Source organism: Pinus tabuliformis, chromosome 5_2, assembly GCF_031772625.1.
Source record: "Pinus tabuliformis cultivar Carrire ecotype Pingquan chromosome 5_2, CPIR1, whole genome shotgun sequence".
Lineage (NCBI taxonomy): Eukaryota > Viridiplantae > Streptophyta > Pinopsida > Pinales > Pinaceae > Pinus > Pinus tabuliformis.
In genome coordinates this window covers 12,489,524-12,517,444 of record NC_142306.1, presented here as the reverse complement: position 1 = coordinate 12,517,444, position 27,921 = coordinate 12,489,524, and the positions used below count along the sequence as shown (strand labels likewise).

General features: G+C 37.7%; 1 pseudogene; it reads left to right on the top strand.

The window, feature by feature from the left end:
• LOC149157228 (14-3-3-like protein D) overlaps positions 1–26,842 on the top strand; it is a 106,301-nt pseudogene extending 79,459 nt beyond the window's left edge.
• The last annotated feature ends 1,079 nt before the right edge of the window (positions 26,843–27,921 follow it).

Genomic DNA, 27,921 nt, shown 5'->3' with positions numbered 1-27,921 from the left:
AGTAGGACTGCTGTTAACTCCAAGTTTTGGGCAGATGAGTCCCTAAAATTTAGGAGGACTGTTGGGTCCTCAATTTGTATAAATAAGAGGGCTTAGGGCCTCATTTTGGGGTTAGCCAGTGGATGTTAGCTAGTTAGCCAGTAGATAGTAGCTAGTAGTTAGTCATTTCATAGCCTTGTTGTAGTCATTTTGTAATTCGATTTGTAGGCAATAGATTAGCTTTGCTTTCAGCTCATTCTCAAGCTCTCCTTGTGGACAGTTTTGATGTAACTCTTCATTCTTGATTAATAAAGATGAATCCAGCTTTGCACCAGCTCTAAATCTCTCTTGGGAGGCTGTAGCTCTTGGGGTTGGGCCCATCTCAAGCACCGAGTACCTCCCTTGTTTATCTTTATGTGTGTTCGCTGCATTCTTAAAATAAAGTCTCCTCTTTAGATTTAATTCGTGCTTTGTTACTTAGGTTGCTTTTGATGGTTGAAGTAGCTTTTTATGTTTAGGATGGATTGGTAGGAGTTAGTCATGCGTTTATATCTCTTTGAAAATGTTTTGTTCACATGCTGTACGTGATTCTTGTCATGAATAAGGTTGCTGTTCACTGATCTCGTTAAACTGTTAGATAGATCATCTAATATTTTGATTGTATGCAAGACGTAGTTGGTTTGATCAGGTAAACACTATGCGGGGCACCTTCATCACCTCCTCATTCATCTGAGCCTCGTCCAAATCAGCTCCTCCATCACCAAGTCTGTTTCCTCATCTCCCATCTGCTCTTTTGCCACGTAACCCTACCTTCTTGCCTTTCCATTGCCTAAACCTTCTTTGATGCAAGCTAGACTTCCACACCCTCTCATCACCTCATCCCTCAGTCATTGGGTCATTCGAGGCCCCTACCCTACCTCCCTACCCATTCGTGCATTCTCTCCCACTCACCTATAAGTCAAAAACCCAATCACGAAACATCCTGTAGAAGAATTACAGAACTTCCTATAGAAACCCATGCAGACTTCTTGTAGAAGCTCATAAACACGGTTTCTTGGCAACCAAACTTTGTGAGACTCTCTGGAAGGGTGTTAGGGACCCCTTAGACCCTCTCCGAACCTTCCCAACCTTTCCCAAGAATTTCTCCTCCTTGATCCACCTCTGCACAGTAAAAAAATAGTTAGAAGCACATGCATGATAATTCCAACAACTTAATCAAAAATACAAAAAGATGTTTTCTTCAGATAGTGATAGCTTAGAAATTTGCATTTTACCTTCATGGAAGTAATGGCATCTCTTTCAGTAGTTTGCATGCTCTCCTTTGCGTCAGTAGGACTAGCTGGTAGAATTAGGGTTTGCTAGGGTTTGCGTTTCTTTTTGGCTTTCAGTTTCTTTTTGCAATTAGATTAGCTTCCTTCGAGTTACCTTTCATCCATCAATTAAAAAGCTTCTTCTAAGAGCTCATAGAAGTTGGCTTAAGCTCGTAGTGGACTTGTGCCAGCTGACCAAGTGACAGCTGCGGCAAGAGCTAGTACTTGTGCATACAGCACCGTTGCTTCCAAGTTTGTTACGAACTACAAGGTGATAAACTTAAAGAAGGGAGTTCTAGGAGTTGTAGCATTATTGCTACAATACTGGAGCCCACCAAGGATCTAAGCTTCATATCTAAATTAGTACACGACATGATAGCCATGTTTTGGGAACCTCGGGGCATGTCACAAGGAAATGCACGAGGTGTGACAAAATACTATGTAACAACTCCAGAGTTAGATTTATCACCAACTCATCTAATCAGTCTTGGATTGGCCTTGAACTTTTATATTAGCTACTTGACATAATGAATTCACCTAAAAGGTATGCATGTTTCCCTTTTTACATTCATATACAAAGTATTCTTAAGTAGACTAGTGCATTTAGAAAGTTTTAGAAGTGAGTATATACCAAATTTTCCATGACATTTTCTCATATATATTATGTGTGTTGTAGGGATTGCTTTATGAAACTATTGTAGAACTTGACACCTTGAGTGGAGTGATACAAAGGTAACACTTTAATCATGCAAATCTTGTGGGATAAAATCAATCTTACCTCATATCCTTTCTTATCATGGTCTCACAGGAAATAGTGGTCTAGATTCTATTATGTTAGCAGCCATGTTGGATAAAAATTGAAGACTATGATTGAGATAAAGATTCACTTTTGAGACTAAGGACCCTAGATGAGAGTAAAATACTAAAAATCATGCAAAGCTATGAAACAAAAATATTTTGTTAAGAGAAAGAAGGCAACATACAAAGGAACAAGGAATTGTTAACGGAAAGTTGAAGTCCAAGTGTTTTATTTAAAATGCAAGTTATACAACTATGAAAGGCACAAAAGTTTCCAAGTGTTTTATTTAAAATGCAAGTTATACAATTATGAAAGGCACAAAAGTTTTGAACATGAGGAAAAATTAATAACAAATTATAATAAAAGCTATAAAGATTAAACTCCCTCAATGAATTAAAGACCTTTCCTACCAAATATGAACCTTATATAAATGGTAGGGGTAGACCCGATAGATATTTGCGTATTATGGTGATAATGATATTGAATACAAGAATCCATGAAGTAGAAATGATTTTCTTGGAGCCCTGTAAAATAAAATCAATTTGCATTTGTACATTTGTAGATGCGATCAAATTGCGAGTAGGAAACAAACATGAAAGAGTAACAAGCTCTTGTTAGTAGGCAAGAAGGTGGAATGAAATCCATTTGTGATAGATGGATTCGATTGTATATGTAGAAAGTCATTGGCATAAACTAAAATGCATGACCCATAAAGAAGTTTGATAAATGTTATTTAAAAGTTCAAGCAATAGATAGGTACTATAATGTAGATATTTCTTTTCCACTTGTTAGAAAAACTTTTCCCAGAGAGAAGAAATAGTGCAGAAGATGCCTAGATCACGAAAGCAACAAAAACATTCTGTAAGAAAAAATGATAATTTATTAGAAGATTTGATAAACATTCAAAGCATGGGCACATACAAGGTTCAAGGTTTATGTGGAAGGAAATGTCTTGTAGACCTCAGGTTGCACCAAGCATATATGTATCTCATGTATCCAAACCATTATGTCATGTGGCAAGATCGGCACATGACATGCAAATTTTAAAATAATAGCAAAATTACATGCAAAATGGAAACACCAACATTAATTTAATATGGAAAAATTTAGATATTACATGAAAAATGGAAAACAATGGCATTAAACTTACACAATTCAAGAAATAATCACTTCATCAATCCATAATATAGCCTCTCCAAGCAATAAATATCCTCCACAAGACAATTCAAACTCTAGCTGGCCATTTGTTACACTAAAAAATGTCACCATGACTACTTACAGTCAGTATGGCTCAAATCAACAGTCATGCTACCCTCTTAGGCAAGTCTTATGCCTCTGCTATCCATCTCAAACTCAAAGAAGAGAGAAAGTCTTGTAAAAAATATGTTTATCTCTGGGGTCGCAGGTTCTCTCTAGCCTTACCTGCGGGGACGCTCACCATGTTCACAAAAGTTGCGTCCATGGACGCTCTGTATGTTAAGGGACAGGTGCGTCCTTCTGTAAAAGGCAAAATGCGCGAGTTTCATCTTAAAAAAGTTACTTGTGGTTACTTCTAGAACCTTCTAGAGGTCGGTTTGATGAAATGGATGCGCCTCCAGTTGGTTCATGTATCTCTATTAAGGGGGAACTTATCCCATCAATAAGGGAGCTATCCCACCCAAAGAGGGGGATTATCCCATTGATGGTGGACCTGAATAACCTCTTTACAGCACTATAAATAAAGACATTGAGCCAGAGGGAGGAGAGGTTGGAGCTATACATTTTCTTTGGGTAAATGCTGCAGGAATTAGGACTCCCATTTAGAACCTTGTGAGGAGAGATTGTCTTTGCTTGATTCTACTTGGAAGTGGGTGAGCTTTGTCAAAGTAGAGGAAAACCCTTGATGGACCCTAGGAGGAACTTGCACAACACCAAGGCCAGGTTGTAAGAGTTTCTTTGTTTCGTTATTAATACAAACTGGTTCATTTTTCTCAATAGCTTGTGTTAATGAGTTATTTCATGTGTTCCTTGGTCTGCATGTTGAATATATGTTTTATTATATGAGATGCAAGTGCTTGGTAATTGTTTGATTGTTTGTGGTTGCAGGAATTGATGTCAAGGAGGAGCTCATCCGGATCGGCAAGGACGGACTACAACAACAGCGTTTTGGAATAAGGTAAGCCTAAACACTTGTAGTTTTCATGTTTTAAAATGTGTATTTAGAGAAAGATCGCTCCATTTTGTCTTGTTTGTCGCTAGAGAGTTTAGACTCCTAGGGAGGTCAGTTGTGTCCGCACAAACGACTTTTTCCGCCACGACAAATTGGCGACTCCGCTGGGGAATCCATTAATGTGAAAGTCTTTTCCTTTGTCTGAACTTTGCTCTGAGAAAATCATTTTTATTTTCTAGTTTTTGACTGTGAGAATTAGTATTTGGGTGGCTTAGCTTTAGATTTAGTTAGATTTGGTTTTTCTTAACTTTTCCATAAGGACGCACCCTCTGAGTACTGCACAGTGCGTCTTTGGACGCGCTGTTGCCGTTTGCACAGAGCGGGCCCGCGCCTGTTCTAACGGGTTGCCTGCGTCTTCCTGTAAAAATTTAGGAAAACTCCATTTTTGCTTTAATTGCTTTTAGATTTTGTTTTTTCTTAGTGTTTTCTGCCCAGATCCTTTAGTACCCTGTCAAAAATTTTCACCTGAACTTGTTTCATTAGCATTCCTGCTTTTAGCTTTCATCAATTGGGTGTTTTGAGTCTCTTTTTTGAGAAATTCTTAATTTGATTTCCTTTGGTCATTACTTGGAGGTTTCTCTCAGTCTTTTCACAATTTTGCATCTTTTTGCTTTTGTGTATGAGTGTTAATCGCCTTTGAGTGTTTTTATGTTTTGATCTTTGGAACTCTCACCCAATTTTCTCGACTTGCACTTGATTGGTTCTTAGATCACATTAGAATCGTCTTGTGTTTGAGAATTCTCTTGCATAGATCACATTTGCATAATTAGAATTCTCATTTTCGGAATATGAATGAAAAATGTGCATAGATTACCTTTGCATACTTTTCAAGTGAATTGTGCTTAGATTACAATTGCATAGTTTACATTCTGAAAAATCAATCGTAGATTTAGATCAGTTTTCTTTGATTTGAATTTACACAAAAATAAAAATAAAAAAAATGGTTTGGAATTGATTTGCATTAGTTTTTCTTGATGAAATTAGTGCATTAGAGAATTTGTTAAATTTTCTCTTAATGATCAATTTTTTGCTTTGTTGGAAGTGAATGGAAACTCTCTCCTTACTCTAGTTAGGATTCATCGAATTGAAAGGATTGCATTATCATATTCGATTGCATTCATTTGAGTCGGGTCATAACACCATTGGTTTCATCTCCATTTACCCATTTGAGTAATAACAGCCTTAATAACACAGCGCTTAATTAAAATTCATCTAGTAAATTTTACATTTCTAGGGCTCTGAAACACCAACATAGCTTAGGCTAGGGTCTTGGAGTAGGTGAGTACTTAACTCTCCAAGACTACAAAACCAAACAGATAGTTTATCTTGAGTAGAATAAATCCAATTGTTTCAATTGCACTCTAGGAAAGCTCCTCTTAAAGGAGAAGCACAAGCTCGTGTCCGAACCAGTGAGGGGATCATTCCCCCCTCGTTGGGAACGATGCCAGACAGTACGTATTACAAACGGTAAACCTCGGATTAACCATTGTCGAGGAGCCAGGGGTCGCTTATCGGTAAACCTTGGATTACTGTCAAGGAGCCGGTAAGGGGATTGAGCTTGCTACTCTGCCCTTGCGTGCTGTCAGAGTTTAGACTGTTCCCCCAGGGGTACTTGTGGCCGTTGGTAACCTTAGTGACCATAATCTTTAGGATTCTACCCAAGGTGACGGTGGAGGGAAGATCCCACTGTACCTGGAGCAGACGTCGGTTATACTCACTTGGATTTTCCGGGGGGTTCGCTTCACTTCGAGACGGTTAAAGTGGAGGAACTTGTGCCGGTCTATTCATTAAGCAGGTTGCCGGGGTAACTGTTCCACCCGCCATTTCTGTACTGAATTCTGCGAGGTTGGGCTTCATCACCAACTAGTGTTTTCGGTCCGGAGAGCTTACTGTTTGTGTGTGGTTTGACTCCTAGATTTGATAGCGCGTGTTAATTTGTTTGTTTTTACTTTTAGAGACCATAGGTGTGAATTGTGAATTTTAGTTGTTAAGTGTGAATTGGGAATTGTTAATTTTAGTTTTAAATTGTTAATAAAATTCACTGAAGTTGAATATAATGGCAAATGTTCCGGAATTTATCAACCTAGGAACCCCTCCTAATGAGAATCCTAGTACTTTTCCTTACTTTGGAAATGTTGGTCCTCCTTATATGGCTACTTTGTCATTACCTGGATTTACAATAGGTTTACCGATATGGTTATTTTCAACTTCGTTGGCCCAAAATACTCCAATTGTTCCATCTCAACCGGATGCTTCACCTCAACAGAGTTCACCATCTCAACATCACCAACCTTCTGTTGACCCTTTACCTTCTTCGCCTAATTTTTCTTCCTCCATTTCTTCCTCTTCGCCTGGTAAAAGCCTTGATGCTAGTAACCAGGAGGCTAAGAAGAAGAAGAAAGGGAAGAAGAAGAAGAAGAAGAAGAAGCAAGATAAGAAAGAAGTCAACCAACCAACCATGGCTGTAAGTGTTAGTTGTGTTGAGGAAAATTCCGACATGCATCGTAAACCCAAATACCCTTGCAGGCTTTGTAAGGGTGACCACTTCCTTGTCAATTGTCCTGGTATTCCAAAGGTCTTGGAAGTATGGTCAGAAAAATCCCATCAACTTTCCGTTGATCCATCAACCAGTGATAGTCAGGTTCCTAGGAAAAAAGGTAAAGTTAGGTTTCCTTGTAAGTTATGCAAAGGGAGTCATCAAACTCACATTTGCCCTCACATGGATGAAGCCTCAACATTATTGGAAAACCTTATTGTTCCATAGCAAGAATTTCCAACTGGTTACCGTAAACTTTCTCCCAACCTACCGTCAACTGACGGAGTGATTGATTCAAATTCAAATACAGTCAGTCACACTCTCCCATTGGAGAGTGAAACTCATGTCACTCAGGTTGATGATCCATTAGTTGATCAAGTGGTCGATTCAATTTCACATTCGGTCGATCACACTCTCCTTTTCGAGAGTAAATTTCATACCGCTGATGTTCTTCTTGTTACATCAGATTCTTCTATGCCGGGGGGCATTTCACCTGTTTCTACAGAACCCCCTCCAAGCACTGAGGTCTTTTCCTTTGATTGGAATAGACTGACAGAACCTCGTCTTCCTTCCTCCATCCCTTTCCAAATCATTGTCAAGGCTGGTGGTAGGGACATACATCGTACTCAGGTAGATGAAGGTGCTTCTGTTAATATTTTATCCTCAACTGTTTGGAAAGCTTTGGGTTCCCCTCAGCTTGCGCCTATTACGCAGAATCTGAAAGCTTTTAACAGAACCATTAGTGAACCTTTAGGGATCCTTCCTAAGTTTTCTATTACCTTGGAAGGTAAAACTGTCTGTATTGATCTTATGGTGGTTCGAGGTCCCTTGGATTTCAATTTACTCCTTGGGCGAGACTATGTTTATGCAATGAAAGCTGTCGTATCGACACTCTTTCGCGTGATGTCTTTCCCTCACAATGGCAGTATTGTGACTGTAGACCAGCTTTCGTTCCCTAGTCTTGTTTCAACTACCAGTAATATGACACCCCTAAATGTTCCTGATTCTAAAGTGGTATCTACCCTGCCATGGGTTAATTATGTGGCAACTGATCCCATGTTTTCAGTTACTGATGTAAGTGAGCCTCTTGATTTAGATCTGGTAATTGACATGGAAAACTCTATGGGATTACTTGAACACGATGTTCTTATCCCCTTTGAGTCCCTTGACATGTGTTCCTTCCCAAGAAGTATTCTTCCTTCGGATGAAGACCTCTTGGAAGCCATGATCAAGGTGTGTCCATTGACATGTCTTTCCTCCAGTTGGAAGCCATGATCAATGTTGCGAGGAAAGTTCCTTTTACTGTGTCAACCTCGTTAAAAAATGAATCAGTCTGTTCGAGGACAGTTCCTTTTCCTATGCCAACCTCGTTAAAAAATGAAACAGGCTAGTATGAGGATAGTTCTTTTACTGAGTCAACCTCATTAAAAAATGAATCAGCTAGATTTTAGGATACGTAGATAGATGTAGAAAGTAGGATTTTGAGGATAGTTCCTGTTACTGAGTCAACCTCGTTAAAAAATGAATCAGGTATGAGGATAGTTCCTGTTACTGAGTCAACCTCGTTAAAAAATGAATCAGGTATGAGGATAGTTCTTTTCTTGTGTCAACCTCCTTAAAAATGAAACAACTCCATTTTCAAGTTAAATATTGAAAGTAAACCTTCATTTCATCCAGCCGGTTGAATGCAATGAAGCCTGGGGGGCATGTACCTCGCTTTGCATCATTATGCTGGGGGCATGCGAACTTTTTGAGCATAGTTCCTTGTCTTGCGTCAAGCTCGTTAAAAAATGAAACAAGGGTAGGTTAAGTAGGTAGATTGTAGAGAGTAGTCATGAGCATAGTTCCTTGTCTTGTGTCAAGCTCGTTAAAAAATGAATCAAGGTTTTTAGAGCATAGTTCCTTGTCTTGTGTCAAGCTCGTTAAAAAATGAATCAAGGTTTTTAGAGTAGAGTTTTTGTTAGGTAGTTTGTAGAGTAGTTATGAGCATAGTTCCTTATCTTGTGTCAAGCTCGTTTAAAAAATGAAACAAGGGTTTGAGGATAGTTCTTTTCCTGTGTCAACCTCACTACAAAATGAAACAGCTCCCACAAGTCTTTCCACGATCTTGAAAGTAAAGCTTCATTCCATCCACCTCATTGAATGCAATGGAGCTTGGGGGGCATGTACCTAGTTTTGCATCATTATGCTGGGGGCATGTGAACTTATAACAAGCATAGTTTTTCGTTTCAAGCTTGTGTAAACATGAAACCGAATCCGAGCATAGTTCTTTTCCTGTGTCAAGCTCATTAAAAAATGAAACAAATCCTCCTCTACTTGAGTCGAGAGATTGACTAGATCTTATAGATATTAAGTATTTAGGTTAGTTATTTCAGTTTTTTGCATAATTTTCTTACAGTTTTAGGTCAAGTCTTTCAAATGATCTCGTTCATGAACCTTCATTCCATCCTGCTTGTACTTAGTTGAATGAAATGAAGCTGGGGGTCATGCGCTCTAGCAGTTACGCTTAGGGGGCATCAAGCACAGTTTTCTTTCTGTTTCAAGCTTGTGTAAAAATGAAACTACTATGAAGCATAGTTTTACTCTTTTTCAAGCTTTTGTAAAAATGAAACCTAGCTCGAGTCAATTTCAGTTATTTTCAAGACTCGTTAAACTCATGAAAATCTCGAGATTATTTTGCTATTTTTCATTCTCGTAAAACAAATGAAAACGCCGAGTTCTTTCCGTCTTTTCCTGCTCGTAAATTAAATTGAAAGTCGGCCATATGAGTATATTTTTATCATTTTTTCAAACTCATTAAAACTTACGAAAAAGTGAAAACCATGAGTACATTTTTATCATTTTTTCGAACTCGTTAAAATTTACGAAAAAGTGAAACCTTGGAGTTCTCTTTTAAGCCCTTTTCAGACTCCTAAAATATGAAAAGATTGCCGAGCGTTTCTTTTACACTCGTTAAAACGGAACTAAAAGACGGTCCCCTTATAGCTCTTTTCTGACCGTAAAAACAGGAAAAGATTGCCGGGTTTTTGTCGTTTCAAACTCGATAAGGAAATAAAACGATGTGTCCTTGATTGCTTTTTACTTTTCAGGTCAACGACACTATTATGAAAGTACTCCTTGGTCGCAAGATCAAGCGGCTCCCCCAGGTATTATTTTATACTTTTACGGGCTTGAGGGACACAAATGTACGAAAAAGTTCAACGTGGAGTCTCCTTTAGTTTTTTCAGACTCTCTAAAATTGAAAAACGCCGAGTTTCTCCTATACTGGGCTCGTTAAACTTTTATAGTAGAGGACCTGTTCAATTACAAACAGGAACGAACCACTCCTTCCTAGGGTTCGAATTTAAACTAGGTTGGACTCGTCCGAAGGATGAGCTTATAATCAAGCATATGTTATCCTCCTCAAGCTTGTTAAAAATAAAGAGGTACTTGCCAGAAATGGTGGGGGAAAAGAGAGAAGAATGAACCTGTTTGTTACCTTTTGTCTCAAAAGAAACTTTATTACCACTCTTGAACATGACACTTTTTCATTCACCTGGGTTGGGAAATCTTTTACCTCACAGTTGACCAAACCACTTTGAAAGTCTTTAACCAGGTTCCGGGAATTAACTTTAAGTTATTCGTCACCAAGCCATCTGTCGTGTCGTTATGTGTTCAAGAGGTCTGCGAGCAAAACTTTCATCTGCAAAATACTTGTCATCCATTTGACCATCCCTGAGTCAGTCCTTACAGCAACATTTCTTCAACTTGAACAATGATTTCGTGTTGCAGGCTTGCCTGCAACGAGTCGCTTTCTATCGACATCGACACATTATCTAGAAAGATGACTTAGGAATCGATAGTACCTTGAAGTCTGCATGCATCAATGGCAGGTTTCTCGCCTTTGACGTCAGTTTACATCATTGACTTTCGATCAAAGGATTCCGTGAAGTGTTCGACATCAAAACATCTATTCACATTTCACGGGTTGTGCTTGGTACTTTGAGAACCATTGACATTACTGGTGGTCTCTCTCACACTTGTTAACAGTTTACATCATCGACTGGTAATCAAGTGGTTTCTAACATGTTCGACATCAAATCATTTAATCACATGGTTAGAATCGTACCAATTCGGGAAGTAGAAGTGAAGACCCTGGATCTAGTTTCTATCATCCAGGCTGCGAGGAGTTTTGTATTCATTATCTATGTAGACTAATCATAAACAGATGGCTGCGTCCATACTGTGTCTACAAAAGTCTATAAAAAATGATGTACTGCAAGATCATTCCTGTATCAGAATAGTTAGTCCATTAGTTAAAGTTTTGAATCTGAGTATGGGAATGCCTACCTCAGTGATGATATAATCTTATACATGTATTTTGTGTCGAAAATTGCAGGTTCCAACCAGGTCATCCACAAGACAATCCTTGAAATGATAAAGCGCTTCACCCTTCCTAGAATTACAAAACCCTAATCTATTCCAGGCTTCGCACTTTAGGGGGCAATCTGTTACACTAAAAAATGTCACCATGACTACTTACAGTCAGTATGGCTCAAATCAACAGTCATGCTACCCTCTTAGGCAAGTCTTATGCCTCTGCTATCCATCTCAAACTCAAAGAAGAGAGAAAGTCTTGTAAAAAATATGTTTATCTCTGGGGTCGCAGGTTCTCTCTAGCCTTACCTGCGGGGACGCTCACCATGTTCACAAAAGTTGCGTCCATGGACGCTCTGTATGTTAAGGGACAGGTGCGTCCTTCTGTAAAAGGCAAAATGCGCGAGTTTCATCTTAAAAAAGTTACTTGTGGTTACTTCTAGAACCTTCTAGAGGTCGGTTTGATGAAATGGATGCGCCTCCAGTTGGTTCATGTATCTCTATTAAGGGGGAACTTATCCCATCAATAAGGGAGCTATCCCACCCAAAGAGGGGGATTATCCCATTGATGGTGGACCTGAATAACCTCTTTACAGCACTATAAATAAAGACATTGAGCCAGAGGGAGGAGAGGTTGGAGCTATACATTTTCTTTGGGTAAATGCTGCAGGAATTAGGACTCCCATTTAGAACCTTGTGAGGAGAGATTGTCTTTGCTTGATTCTACTTGGAAGTGGGTGAGCTTTGTCAAAGTAGAGGAAAACCCTTGATGGACCCTGGGAGGAACTTGCACAACACCAAGGCCAGGTTGTAAGAGTTTCTTTGTTTCGTTATTAATACAAACTGGTTCATTTTTCTCAATAGCTTGTGTTAATGAGTTATTTCATGTGTTCCTTGGTCTGCATGTTGAATATATGTTTTATTATATGAGATACAAGTGCTTGGTAATTGTTTGATTGTTTGTGGTTGCAGGAATTGATGTGAAGGAGGAGCTCATCCGGATCGGCAAGGACGGACTACAACAACAGCGTTTTGGAATAAGGTAAGCCTAAACACTTGTAGTTTTCATGTTTTAAAATGTGTATTTAGAGAAGGATCGCTCCATTTTGTCTTGTTTGTCGCTAGAGAGTTTAGACTCCTAGGGAGGTCAGTTGTGTCCGCACAAACGACTTTTTCCGCCACGACACCATTGTATCCAAGAGAACAAGCAAAACACTAATGCACACTCTCTCAAGAAAATAGAAATTGATGGGTGCAGTATAGGGCATATAAATGTACCAACATTTAATTGTCAATCTAGATGAACTTCGAGGTGCAGCACTTGAAATGATAGAGAGAAAATAAATTCTAGTCTATCTTGCACATTAATCTCAACAATAAATGAAATGTTGAATTGAGGCTTCCATAATAGTTGTAAGAATAACTTCCACAGACTTTTGTCTAACCATTTTGAACCAACAAGTTGGTTCATCATCACGACAAGTTAAAGACACTCTAGCTTTGCATGTTAAATAGTCTAAGCAGAGCCTCCAACCCCTATCTTGACCAACTGCTAATCTTGACTTAGCAGTTGGTCAAGAGAGCAGTTGGAGGCTCTGCTCAAACTATTTAACATGCAAAGCTGGATCTGTGTCTTTAACTTGTATGAGCCACACTGGTTGGTTTGAAAGGAGTTGACAAAAGTCTGTCTACATGTGATTTATGCTGAAGTTATTCTTACAAATAAATGAAATCTTGCACTTAAAAAGGAATTTGAGAAAACACCAATCCTCACAATTTAAATAATGCTAGAAATAAAAGCAATCCTACACTGAAAATAAATCTTAATTATGGGCAAACAAAAGGTAATCCCAAATAAATCTTCATTATGGGCAAACAAAAGGTAAATCCGAAATGGAAACCAAGCGATGCTGGAAAAACATCAAAAAAGACTGTAAATGCTGTACTAAATTCAAAAGAAATTCAAAAACCATTCTAAGTTTGCACTAATTCTGTTGCATCTACCTCTGTGTAACAAAATCAAACTAAAAGCATTAACAAACATAACAAGTAAATTTACTGTGTGAATAAACTTATGAAATAAATTGATTTAATATAGATTCTCTCCCCTTCCTTGTCTCTAAAGATAAATCTTGTAAAATTGTCCACATGTTTAAAGGCAAATACAATCGGAAATAGGCATCATCGTTTTCAAACATAGTGAAATTTCCTTTTTATCGATATCAGCTCTGCTGTATAAAAATCATTGCTTTAGATAACATAAAATTATATGTGATTGCTTCTTCCTGAGTGTTGCACGGGTTCTGTAACATGAGTGAATGAATACCTTAAGCCCTTAGAACCATAAACACTTAAATTGATCTCATACTCTGGAATATAAATTAAATTGATCTAGACTGCTTCAAACGATTCAAGTTGCACATTACAACTCTTAAAGGAAGACTATCAATGCGTAAGTTGATCCTGTAAATTTAGATAATCTGGAGGGACTCAATCTCATTCGACATAAATAAATATTTCGAGTGCAAAAATAATTCTTAATGCAGCAAATCAAATCAATTTTGATGTTGAAATCGAAACATCGCAACTGATTAAATAACATCAATTTGAAGATGGAAAGACACTGGAAATAATTAAATCCTATGATATGAATTTCACACACAAAAAATAATAATTTAAATAAAATTTAATCTAAAAGATGGAGAGCAGTGTTTAGTTCAACTAGCAGCCAACTCAACCAGCTCGAACACTCTATGATAAACCTGGTTCACACAAGAATTAAAGCCATGAGATGCATGAAATAAATAAATAGAGCATGGAAAGAAATGTTCCAATTAGTAGTCTTTACATTGTGCAGACAAACACTTAGCTCCAGCAAATAGGGGGAGTGATCATGAGGCCATAACTGATTGATGCTACATTGGGACGGTCTCCTCCTCCCTTCTAATTACTCCTTTTGTGCCTGCGCGTGTCTATGTGTGTATATTTATCCATCAATGTATTAATTAATTTTGATCTACTAAATCTCTAAACTTCTATAGGCATCGAAATACAATTTGGGGCTTTTAACAGTCAATTAAAATACAGGAGGGAGGATTATCAATCTTAACAATTTTCCAGGAATAAAATTGGTTTTCCAACTAAATGTCGAATAGGGACTAATTCTGGTAAATTGTTCCTCTTTTCCTGGGATGATGCTATTGGTAGAGAGTGCCATTTGACTAATCAATTTCTTCCTCAAATTTCTAGTCGATTGTCGGCTGAGTGATGTCTGGATTTGATAAGTCTACGCACTCCATAAAGTTTGATGGACAGAAAAACCGTTTGCATTTCGGACCAATTTTCTCTGCACAAATATATGTTATTCAGAAAAAATATTAATATTTCATCTTTTTGTTAAAATTGTAATTTTACGCCGCACGGTGGTTTTTGAAAACCATCCCGGTCTCCCCGCACCGCTCTTGGCAAAGACTGTACGAGCAGGAGGAGGCTCCGAACACATTCACACTCCGCCACGCGTCCCATGTACGAACGCCCAAAACCACTTTCCCCAGACGGTAAAAGTCGTTTGGTTTGCCGGAGGAGGGTGTGCGAACCACGTCGGATCATCTGGGCGCTCAATCACAGCCGTTGACTTCCCGAAGGTGCACTGCCCGCGTCAAATCAATTTTTACGTGGAGTGAATGACTTTTCCGTTGACCGCCGTAGTGGAGTTAATGAATTTAATGTTTGTTCGTAGTTTTTTTTGGTAAGGCTTTTAATATGTTATGGGCATACGTCAAATGCCTTTAATATAGTCATGGGCATATTATATATTTTTTATGATGTAGTAAATAGACTACGTGTGGTAGTTTAGAGTAATTTTTTTTGTATGTATGTTTTATATAAAACATTGTATCGTGCCCGTGGGTTGTGTTTTTTTTTGTTTTTTGTTGTGAGTGGTGTGGCTACGCACGACAGTGCGATTTTTATCTTTTGTAAATGCATAGCAGTGCTATATAAAAAATTAGAATGTAATGCCTTGTTTCAGCTATTGAAGAACAGAGGACTGTTTAAGTAATCTCCACAGCAGTGGAAAATCTGTGAGAGCAGCAGAGTTTTGTTTTTGATTCCCTCTTTGCACAGAGGAAGAAATATGTAACAGAAAATTTGTTTTAATGGAAATGTTCTTTGTGACTGTGTAATGCTGTCTTATGAGTCATTTTGTTTTTTAAAAGGATCCCTGTCAAAAGATCCTGGACAGAGTAAACAGAGCATTGTCTCTGTGGTGAATTTTATTTTGCTGGTTTTGGTATTTCTCCATTTAAAAATACCCAACAGTGGTATCAGAGCAAGGCTTAGGCTCTTTGTAGGAGACAAAGAAGCTAAAGGGAGAAGGTTGTTGCTGCAGCAAAACCTCTCAGGCAGACAGAAGACTCAGACAACGAAGGATTCAGGTATTCTTCAAAGCTTTCTTGTTTGTTACTGTTGAAGCAGTCAGTTGTTTTAAATACACAGTCAAGGAATGGCTAGCACAAGCATGGGTATGTTCAACACCCAGCTCCCACAATTTAATGGGAAGAACTATGACTACTGGTCAATAACTATGAGAGCCCTGTTTGCCTCTCAAGATTTATGGGAAATAGTTGAAGATGGTTTTGAAGAACCAGCAGATGAAACTGAGTTCAATGCATTAACTCAGGGAGAGAAAGATCTCCTAAAGAGCAATAGGAAGAAGGATGCAAAGGCCATTTTATTGTTGCATCTAGCAGTAGACCAGAGTATATTTCCAAGGATAGCAGCAGCTAAAACATCACACAATGCATGGGAAACCCTTAAGACAGCCTATCAAGGCATGGAGAGAGTGAAGACAGCAAAATTGCAAATGCTGAGAAAGGAATTTGAAAACTTGAAGATGAAGGAGTCAAACAACATTGAATCATTCTTCACTCATGTGATTGGTGTAATCACACAAATGAGAACTCATGGAGAAACCATTGAAGATAGAAGAATAGTGGAGAAAATATTGAGGGTCTTACCCTCAAGGTTCGATGCCATAGTCACCACCATTGAAGAGACAAAGGATCTCTCAAGCTGTTCAGTTGATGAGCTACATGCATCACTGATGACTCATGAGCAGAGGTTGAGTAGGAATGAAAACTCATCCCTTGAGCAAGCCTTCAAGACCCAGATGTCTTTTGGAAGAGGAAGAGGTCAAGGCAAAGGAAACAAAAGAGGAAGAGGCAGAAGCCAGAACAGAGGTGGAAGGAACAACCCATCAAATGCACAAGGAAGAGGCAGCAATCCAAATCAGAACCAAGGTCAAGGCAGCAGCCAACAAAGAGAACAGTATCATGCTCAAGGACAAAGGTATGATAAATCTAATGTTCAATGCTATTATTGCAAAAAGTATGGACATTATGCTAGTGATTGTAGAAAGAAACAGCATGATATGAACAGCAGACAAAATGCAAATGTTACAAGAGAAAACAACAGTCAAGAAAATGTCCTGTTAGCTTGTAACATGGCTGAAACACATAGTGAGGACATATGGTTTTTAGACTCAGGTTGCAGCAACCATATGACAGGGAATATAGCTCTCTTTTCAGCCTTAAATCAGAATTTGAAATCAGAGGTCACACTCGGAACTGATAGTAAAGTGTCTGTTATGGGAAAATGGGAGGTAAAAATATTTACAAAGCAAGGAGAAAGGAAAACCATAGCAGATGTCTACTATGTCCCCGGAATGAGATGTAACCTATTGAGTGTTGGACAGCTTATCCAAAAGGGTTACAATGTTTATTTTGTAAATGATGTGTGCACCATCATGGACATACCACCCAGCAAAAGATGCATTGCTGAAGTGAAGATGACAAGGAACAGGATGTTCCCTCTCCGGATCCGGGCAGACTTGAAGAACAAGAAGGAAATGGCAGCAGTCACCCAAGAGGCCTTCCAAAGCGTGCCAAAGGATGAGAACTGGTTATGGCACTTGAGATTCGGGCATCTAAACTTTGGAGGTCTAAACTTATTGAGCAGAAAAGGAATGGTAAAGGGATTACCATTGATAGAGAAGCCGGACAGCCTTTGTGAAGGTTGTATATTGGGCAAACAACATAGAGAGTGTTTTCCATCAGGGAAAAGCATAAGGGCAAAGACACCCTTAGAGATTATCCACTCAGATTTGTGTGGACCAATGCAAGCTCCATCATTAGCTGGCAGCCTATATTTCTTGACATTCATTGATGATTTTACAAGAAAGACTTGGATATATTTCCTCAAGAACAAAAGTGAAGTCTTTGAGAAATTCCAAAATTTCAAAGCACTTGTGGAGAACCAAAGCGGGCTGCACATAAAAGTATTGAGAACTGATAGAGGAGGTGAGTATATCTCAAATGAATTCCTAAAGTTTTGTAGAGAAAATGGAATACATAAACAGTTCACAACTCGGTACACTCCGCAGCAAAATGGAGTTGCTGAAAGGAAGAACAGAACCATCATGGAGATGGCAAGGAGCATGTTGAAGGCAAAGCATTTGCCAAATGAGTATTGGGCTGAAGCTGTACATTGTGCAGTTTATATACTGAACATGTGTCCTACAAAAGCAGTCATGAACAAAGTGCCAGAAGAGGCATGGAGTGGGAGAAAGCAAGTAGTCACCCACATGAGAGTTTTTGGGTGTGTGGCCTATGCACACATTCCAGATCAGCTAAGGAGGAAGTTGGACAACAAAGGGGAGAAATGCATCTTCATTGGATACAGTGAGGAATCCAAAGCCTACAGGCTGTACATTCCATCTACCAAGAAGTTCTTTGTCAGCAGGGATGTTCAATTCATTGAGGAGGAAGCTTGGGATGGAAGCATAGATAAAACAGTGAACATTAAAAGTTGTTTGCCTCATGATGAAGATGAAGAGGAAGTGGCTGAAATGAATCCCCAAACAGCAGCGCCAACACAAGAACAGCAAGGTACACCATTGAGGATCAATGAAAGTGCTTCTCCAAGCACACCACAAGGAGGAAATTCAAGTGCATCTTCAAGCACTTGCACACCAAGTGAAAGAGGTAAGAAGTTTAGAAATCTAAGTGAGATTTATGAAGAAGGAATGAATGCTTTATTTGCCTTGTTTTGTCATGTTGATGATCCTATTCATTTTGAAGAAGCTATTAAAGATAGAAAATGGATAGAAGCTATGGATGAGGAGATGAATGCCATAGAAAGAAACAAAACATGGGATTTGGTTGAATTACCAAAAGGAAAAGAAGTCATTGGTGTGAAATGGGTCTACAAGACCAAGAGCAATGCTGAAGGCAAGATTGAAAGGCATAAAGCAAGGCTGGTTGTCAAAGGCTACAAGCAGCAGTATGGGAGAGATTATGAGGAGACTTTCGCCCTGGTTGCAAGAATGGAAACCGTGAGAGCAGTGCTGTCCATAGCAGCACAAAACAAATGGAAAGTCTACCAAATGGATGTGAAATCAGCATTCCTAAATGGAGTGTTAATGGAAGAGGTTTATGTGGAACAGCCTCTCGGCTATGAGAAGAAAGGAGAAGAGCACAAAGTGTGCAAATTGAAGAAAGCACTTTATGGGCTGAAGCAAGCGCCAAGAGCATGGTACAGCAGGATAGATTCATATCTATTGGATAATGAATTTGACAAATGTGAAGTAGAACCCACAGTCTACATCAAGGAAAAGGATGGTAAAATTTTAATTGTTGTCTTGTATGTAGATGATGTTATTTTCACTGGAAATGATATTTATTTTATTGAGAATTTTAAATCAGTCATGAAGAATGAATTTGAAATGACTGACATGGGTTTGTTGAGATACTTCTTAGGCATAGAAGTAGATCAAAATGAAAAAGGAATTTTTATATCTCAAGCAAGATATGTAAATCAAGTTTTGGGCAGATTTAACATGCAAGAGTGCAAGGCAGCCATCACTCCCACAGTGATGGGATTAAAGCTCAGCAGAGAGGACAACAGCAAGGATTTTGATCCTAGCTTGTATAAAAGCATTGTGGGTAGCCTTATGTATTTAACAGCAAGTAGGCCTGATTTAATGTATGCTGTTAGTTTAATTTCCAGATTCATGGAGAGGCCAAAGGAGGCACATTGGCAGGCAGCAAAGAGAATTTTGAGGTATGTCAAAGGTACCAAAATGTTTGGAATTTTATATCATGCCTCAGAACATTCAGATTTGTTTGGGTACACAGATAGCGATTGGGCTGGAAGTGTAGATGATCGGAAGAGCACTTCCGGTTATGTTTTTAACATGGGTTCAGGAGCCATTTCATGGGCTTCTAAGAAGCAGTCCATTGTAGCATTATCTACAGCAGAGGCAGAATATGTGGCAGCTACAGCAGCAGCATGTCAGGCAGTATGGATGAGAAGAATGTTGAGAAGCTTAGGCCAAGAGCAGGCAAAAGCAACAGTGGTCTTTTGTGACAATAGCTCTGCTATTGCTTTGTCAAAGAATTCAGTGTTTCATAAGAGAACGAAACACATTGATACAAGGTTTCACTACATTAGAGAATTAGTGAACAATGGAGAAATTGTCCTAGAACATTGCAGGACCCAGGAACAGATTGCAGACATCTTGACAAAGCCACTAGTTCAGAAGAGTTTCGAATTTTTGAGGAAGTGTTTGGGAATGACCGAACGTGCGGCTGTTAAAATTAAAGGGGAGTGTTAAAATTGTAATTTTACGCCGCACGGTGGTTTTTGAAAACCATCCCGGTCTCCCCGCACCGCTCTTGGCAAAGACTGTACGAGCAGGAGGAGGCTCCGAACACATTCACACTCTGCCACGCGTCCCATGTACGAATGCCCAAAACCACTTTCCCCGGACGGTAAAAGTCGTTTGGTTTGCCGGAGGAGGGTGTGCGAACCACGTCGGATCATCTGGGCGCTCAATCATAGCCGTTGACTTCCCGAAGGTGCACTGCCCGCGTCAAATCAATTTTTACGTGGAGTGAATGACTTTTCCGTTGACCGCCATAGTGGAGTTAATGAATTTAATGTTTGTTCGTAGTTTTTTTTGGTAAGGCTTTTAATATGTTATGGGCATACGTCAAATGCCTTTAATATAGTCATGGGCATATTATATATTTTTTATGATGTAGTAAATAGACTACGTGTGGTAGTTTAGAGTAATTTTTTTTGTATGTATGTTTTATATAAAACATTGTATCGTGCCCGTGGGTTGTGTTTTTTTTTGTTTTTTGTTGTGAGTGGTGTGGCTACGCACGACAGTGCGATTTTTATCTTTTGTAAATGCACAGCAGTGCTATATAAAAAATTAGAATGTAATGCTTTGTTTCAGCTATTGAAGACCAGAGGACTGTTTAAGTAATCTCCACAGCAGTGGAAAATCTGTGAGAGCAGCAGAGTTTTGTTTTTGATTCCCTCTTTGCACAGAGGAAGAAATATGTAACAGAAAATTTGTTTTAATGGAAATGTTCTTTGTGACTGTGTAATGCTGTCTTATGAGTCATTTTGTTTTTTAAAAGGATCCCTGTCAAAAGATCCTGGACAGAGTAAACAGAGCATTGTCTCTGTGGTGAATTTTATTTTGATGGTTTTGGTATTTCTCCATTTAAAAATACCCAACACTTTTCAGCACCAGTTGAATCGTGAATGACACAATTTTCCCGTATGGAAACACACATGTTGTCTAGATCATCCGCATCTCAACGAATATTCTCATCAAAGACTCATTCGATAAAAATATCTGTAAGGGTTCCATTAGCATACTCTAGAAGCTCTTGCTTTCTCAATGTCCCATTCATGTTTCTATCCAATCCAAGAAACATGTCACAGATCCTATGCACTGTTGTACGAGACAACCAGTCCTCACTCTGCTCACTATAAGCAACTTCGCATTTTTTTGGTGTAGCTCCATTAGTTCTGCAAGACAATTACTCAACAAAACCTTCTTTATGCACAACTTCCCTCGTCGATAGGTATCACAAAAGAAAAATAACTTGTGGGTTTCAAAACTGTAATACATTTGCAACAATGCTGAAGGTATGTCGTCAAGCTGTGCCAAATTTGGAATGAGTCATCTTATGTAGGCTTCCATTTCATTTAGTTGCAAGAAACCATCTCCATCTTCATCAAGTTCACTCATTCTATACATGCTTGGGTCAATCAAATAGTTCACATAACATAAATTCACTCCATCTCAGGCACGTAAGTATGGTGTAAGAACTTGAAACACAGTGTAAGATGTTAGATTTAACTTGAGAGTTTTCCTAATTACTTTAAACTCTTAACCAAGATCTACTCCTTTGTAAGAAATTAAAAAAAAAAATAATGCACAGCGGAACTTACTTTCCATGTTCAAATGCTCCTGGTCTTTGCTTGAGTTGTTGGCTCTTGAATCCTTCCAAGAGCTTGCAATCCTTCCAGTCTTCAATGGAGTAGACAATCTTTATGAGTTGATTGCAAGCCTTGGAGACTCAGCCCTTTTATAGCACTGCAAAACCCCAATCCTAGGGCAGCCTAAAATTTAGCTGAAACAAGTCAGTCTGAAATTTCAGATTGATTGAAATCAATCAATCAATCAATCAGATTTTGATTTCCTTATTCAGCTCAAATTTAATATTGCTATTTATTTTAATCAACTATAATCGGTCCATTAACAATCATAATTGATTAACATTAATCTACATGTATTTGAATCCAAATCCTTATTTTTAAATACGTTTAATGCCATGACTTAATTAATCACATTATTTGGCATATGAATGTAATCTTATTGACAGTAATTGACATTATAATCATGATGCACTATATGTCCAACTTAATTATTGCAATTAGACGTCTCTAAATCCAACAATCTCCCACATGGACAAGTGCAACCTTTTGATTATATGTCCTTAACTTTATTGCATGCAACTTTTCTGTCTTTACTTATCGTATTTCTTAAACAATTCCGTCCATCAATTATGCTAACAAAGGACTTAAGCGGCATTTGTTACATTTATTCGCAACTAAACTGACATAAATCACGCTGCCAACATAACTGAATGACATGAATCTGATTTGGACATATAGTTTAGAAATTACACGCAAGTGTGATTAGACGTGCCTATTTCTAATTGAGTCACCTTTACTTTACTGTATGAGGCCAAAAACTTAAACTTTAAAGAAAGAAATAATGAAACTGAAACTGAATGCAACTTGTATATATCATCAAAATTGTTTACAATTGCATTACATAGAACATCAAAAACAGAACTTAAAACATATTCAGACTCCCACATTTTTCTAATTATCCTAAACAGATATTACACCCATACAAGCAACATGTTGGTGAAATTTCTTGGGTGGTAATCCTTTAGTAAGAGGATCCGCAATCATGGAGTCTGTACCTATGTGTTTTATACATAATTCATTATTCTGCACTCTCTCTTTTACAACCAAAAACTTAATGTCAATGTACTTCGACTTTGACGAACTTCGGTTGTTGGATGCGTATAACACTGCTGAATTGTTGTCACATAATAATTTGAGTGGTTTCTGAATAGAATCCACAATTTTCAGACTTGTGACGAAGTTCTTCAGCCATACGCCATGATTAGATGCTTCAAAACATGCAACAAATTCAGCTGCCATAGTGGAGGAGGCTACCAATGACTGTTTAGCGCTCTTCCATGACACAGCACCACCTGCCATCATGAAGATGTATCCTGATGTTGATTTCATGCTGTCGACACATCCTCCAAAATCAGAATCGGTGTATCCAATGACCTCGAGCTGTTCCGATCTCCGATACGTGAGCATATAGTCCCTTGTTCTCTTTAGGTATCTCAACACTCGCTTGGCTGCCTTCGAGTGTTCCATACCTGGGTTACTCAAATATCTCCCTAGCATTCCGGTAATGAACGCAATATCCGGACGCGTGCATACTTGTGCATACATGATGCTACCCACGGCTGAGGCATAGGGAATATCTTTCATGAGGTTTTTATCTAAGTCAGTTTGGGGACATTGTTTCAGACTAAACTTATCTCCTTTTGATATAGGGGTATCTCCTGGTTTGCTGTTTTGCATGCCAAATCTTGTTAGAATCTTATCGATATAGTTCCTCTGGGATAACCTCAGAATACCTTGAGATCTATCTCTAAGTATTTCAATCCCTAGAACAAATGATGCATCACCAAGATCTTTCATTTCAAAGTTCTTAAATAAAAAATTCTTAGTTTGATGCAACATGTCTTTATCGTTACTGGCAAGCAATATGTCATCTACATATAAAACCAAGAAAATAAATTTACTCCCACAGAACTTAAGGTATATACATTCATCTACTATGTTAGACTCAAAACCAAATGAGCTAATAACTTGGTGAAATTTATAATACCATTGTCGAGATGCTTGTTTTAGCCCATAGATAGATTTCTTAAGTCTGCAAACCATAGACCCTGCATCACCTGATACAAAGTTTTCTGGCTGCTTCATATAGATCGTTTCATCAATATCACCATTGAGAAACGCCGTCTTTACATCCATCTGATGAAGTTCTAAATCATAGTGTGCTACAAGCGCCAATATAATCCTTAAAGAGTCTTTCGATGAAACTGGAGAGAAAGTCTCTTTATAATCAATGCCTTCTTTCTGTGTGAAACCTTTCGCAACAAGACGTGCCTTGTATTTTTCAACATTGCCTTTAGAATCCCGCTTAGTCTTAAATATCCATTTGCAACCAACGGGTTTCTTGTCTTTAGGCAACGGAACGATATCCCAAACGTCATTGTCATACATAGATTTCATCTCTTAATTCATGGCATTAATCCACATTTGAGAGTTAGAGCTTTCCACAGCTTGTTTGATATTAACAGGATCATTTTCAAACATGCCAATGTCAAACTCATGTTCTTGAAGATATGCATAATCCTTTGATTGTGTAGATCTTTTCTCTCTAGTAGATCTCCTAATTGGCACAGGCTCTAGATTTTCTTGAGGTTCATTTACAACTTGGCTCCATTGAAGACTGGAAGGATTGCAAGCTCTTGGAAGGATTCAAGAGCCAACAACTCAAGCAAAGACCAGGAGCATTTGAACATGGAAAGTAAGTTCCGCTGTGCATTATTTTTTTTTTAATTTCTTACAAAGGAGTAGATCTTGGTTAAGAGTTTAAAGTAATTAGGAAAACTCTCAAGTTAAATCTAACAATTGGTATCGGAGCAGACAATCTTTATGAGTTGATTGCAAGCCTTGGAGACTCAGCCCTTTTATAGCACTGCAAAACCCCAATCCTAGGGCAGCCTAAAATTTAGCTGAAACAAGTCAGTCTGAAATTTCAGATTGATTGAAATCAATCAATCAATCAATCAGATTTTGATTTCCTTATTCAGCTCAAATTTAATATTGCTATTTATTTTAATCAACTATAATCGGTACATTAACAATCATAATTGATTAACATTAATCTACATGTATTTGAATCCAAATCCTTATTTTTAAATACGTTTAATGCCATGACTTAATTAATCACATTATTTGGCATATGAATGTAATCTTATTGACAGTAATTGACATTATAATCATGATGCACTATATGTCCAACTTAATTATTGCAATTAGACGTCTCTAAATCCAACATAAGAATCTTATTTCTCTAAAAAAATCAATGCACTAGGAGATATTACAACTATCTTCTCACTGCCTCATCGTAACAACTTCACACTGAGAACTGAAGCGCAAAACATTTGCAAGAACTAAGGTGGACGTGGATCTTCTTTCACACTACAACACACACGTATTGTGAATTTTGAATACAATACTCCACCACTACTGCTGTTGCCGTTGAATCCTCTGATTTACCCTCAGACTTTCCATCTGACCATAGAGATTACAATTTGTGCAGTAATGGTGGCTTGGGCTGCCGTAAACCAGAAGAGAATCTGAATGCCTCTTGGCATTGTGAAGTATTGTGGGTCCTTTTTCCTTTCCTCCTACAATCATCACTTTTACCTCACCTCCGGTCTTCACTATGCATAAATCGATTTCAAATAATTCAGAAGAGTAGAATCCATGGTACTTTTGTAATGTTTTTGGGGAAAAGAGGATCATTATCTTTGGAAGTAGATTGTGGCAATGGTGCAAGAATTCTTCAAAGTGTAGGAAGCCATCATAAAATGGTGCAAGAATCTGTTGCATGGTACAGGAATCGCTGCATAGTCCAGGAAGGTAAACGTAGATCCAAGGCCTATATAAAAGCATGATCAAATCAATTTTAAATCTACAACCTACAAACCTCTATTAATGATGTTTTAGTCTTTCTAAAACAAGGAAGTAACAAATAATTGTGACGATAATCATTTAACCAAATAACAACATGAGATATTTCAGGTAAAAGATAAGACAAAACAGAGACCCAACAGAAATAAGTGTGTCTGGTGATAACCCAAAGGAAAGTGACTTCCCTATATTTATATCAGGGAAACCAAGTCACTTCTCCTTAATTTATAATGAAAATCCCCAAAAGGTTTGCTCAGATCACTCAACAAGTATATTAGGTCGCAATCCGACCTAAAGATAGGTTTACAAATGGTAAAATGGGATTTTTATACCTTCTAAAGCTAACTGATATCTAGGTAAGAACTGTGCGAAAATGGTATTTTAATTTTCATGAAGCTCTATCAATTATCTATGAATGGTGGTGGTTTGAATCCAGCGGGTTTCATTAGTTTTGATTATACCTTTATTAAATATTTGAAGACTGAAACTAACACAATGGTTCTTCTTGATGATTATAGATACCTTGGTAAATATGATGGTTAATGTGTTGGCTCTCTGTTGTTTACTTCCAATGATTTCTGGGGTTGACTAATCTGGCTTAGATGGTGCTACAATGTATTTCTGGTCTTCTGATATTTCAATTTCCTTTTTCACTATTCCTTGAGGGTTAAATCGAGTAGAAAATAAAGTCACTCTCATAGGTTTTCTTGAAGGTGCTTACATAGAACTTAGAATATAGCCTATAGACTCAATGAAATCCAATATTTGTGTCCTTCTTGAAATGTCTTTTGCTGCCTTGCTATACTATTGATGCCATTTTTAGCTGGTATAAGTGCTTTATAGAAAAATTATATTGTTCCTATTTGAGGATTCAAATTTCAATTTACTCTATTAGTTTATTTACAATTTATCTAAATAATTTACTGTGTTTGTTGCTCATATGTGTGCATTGGTCTAGTGGGTAAAAACTAATGTACTTTTCCTTTCTAAGAAGTCTTTTGTTACCTTGCTATAATATTGATGGTCCTTTTAATTAAAGTACTTGGGTCCAAAGAGTTTGGCTAGAACAATCAATTATTAGAATTCACAATGTGTTACTCCAAACAAGTTTAAGTACTGCAGGGTCAGATTTATCCCCAACTCATCCAATCACTCTTGGATTGTCCTTTAACTTTTATATTATCTACTATGAAATAATGAATTCACCTAAAAGGTATGCATGTTTCCATTTTTTCAGTGATATACAAAGTATTCTTAAATAGCCTAATGCATTTAGAAATTTTTAGAGGTGAGTGTATACCAAATTTTCAATGACATGATTTCATATATATTATGTGTGTTGTAGGGCTTGTCATCAAGCCAAGCAATATTTTGATGAAGCTATTGCAGAACTTGATAACTTGAGTGGAGTCATACAAAGATAACACTTTAATCATGAAACCCTTGGGCGACAAACTCAATCTTACCTCCATCTTCCTATAGATCAAAGGTGCACAAAGTGATTATTATAATAATTGGATTTCAGAGATCTGTGTGTTTACTGTGGGTTCTCCCGTCAAAAATTATAATAATTGTCTCATTATGCACAATATTTTATTTTACTTAATTTATTTGCTTATCATGGTCTCAGGGGAAATAAGGGTCTAGAGTCTATGATGTTAGAAATTGTGTTGGATCAGAATTGAAGGCTAGGATTGAGATCAAGATTCAAGTTGGAGGTTAAGGACCATAAAGGAGAGTAAAATACTAAAAATCATGCAAGGCTATGAAACAAAAATCTTGTGTCATGAGAAAGAAGGCAACATACAAAGCCACAAGGAAATATTAAAGAAAATTTGAAGTCCAAGTGTTTTATTTTAAAATGTAGGTTATACAATTATGAAAGGCACAATTTTTTTTAACATGAGGAAAAACCAATAATAAAAAAAATAAAAAGATTAAAATCCTTGAAAGAATTGAATACCTTGCCTACCAAATGTGAACCATAGATAGATGATAGGGGTAGACCCAATAGAGATTTCAGTATTATGGTGACAATGATATTGAATACAAAAATCCATGAAGGAGAAATGATTTTGTTGGATCCAACTATCCTATAAAATAAAATCAAATTGGGTTGGAGTAGTGAAATATTTGTACATTTGTAGATTCTATCAAATTGCAAGCATGCAAAAAACTTGAAAGAGTAACAAGCTCTTGTTAGTAGGCAAGAAGAATGTGGAAGGAAAATACATTTGTGCTAGATGGATTTGATTGTATATGTCAAAAGTCATTGGCAGAAAACTAGAATGCATGACCCACAAAGAATTTTGAGAAATGTGATTTAAAAGTTCAAGAAATAGAGAGGTACTATAATGTATATTTTTCTTTTCCTCTTATTATCAAAATATTTTCCCAGAGAGAAGAAGCATTGGAGAAGATGAATAGAGAAGGAAAGCAATAGAAACATTTCAAAAGAAAAATAATAATTTCTTAGTAGATTTGATAAACATTGAAAGCATGG